This window comes from Rhagoletis pomonella, unplaced genomic scaffold (genome assembly GCF_013731165.1).
Source record: "Rhagoletis pomonella isolate Grant_MI unplaced genomic scaffold, Rhpom_1.0 Rhpom_scaffold_00009, whole genome shotgun sequence".
Classification (NCBI taxonomy): domain Eukaryota; kingdom Metazoa; phylum Arthropoda; class Insecta; order Diptera; family Tephritidae; genus Rhagoletis; species Rhagoletis pomonella.
This window is the reverse complement of record NW_023458563.1, coordinates 33,792,107-33,792,489: the sequence shown is the minus strand read 5'-3', so window position 1 is coordinate 33,792,489 and position 383 is coordinate 33,792,107.

The following is a 383-nucleotide window of genomic DNA, read 5'->3' as shown; positions in this document are numbered from 1 at the left end:
GATAGTGAGTGCCCACCTCTGGTCTAAGCACACGATATAAAATTTCATTGCACGGTATAGAGTTTAAATCTTGAATAAAAGAAATCATATCATAGTCTGGTCTATTCTTCGCTGTAAATTTTTTAAACCCTTTTCCCATTCCGCGCAGACTCGATACCGGAAAATTTTGTTACCCTCTTATAAGCTGATAAGTTAATAAGATAGGAAAATAACGACATAGTAAGATTGTGTATTAAAAAGTTATTTCTTTGACTTATTTTCTACTTTTGAACGATATTCTGGTTTTGTATTATATGAAACAGACATTTTATTTATTGTCTCTTTCAACATACATATGATGTTGCGGCGAATTGCGTGTGAAACTCGTCTTTGTTCCAAATTAA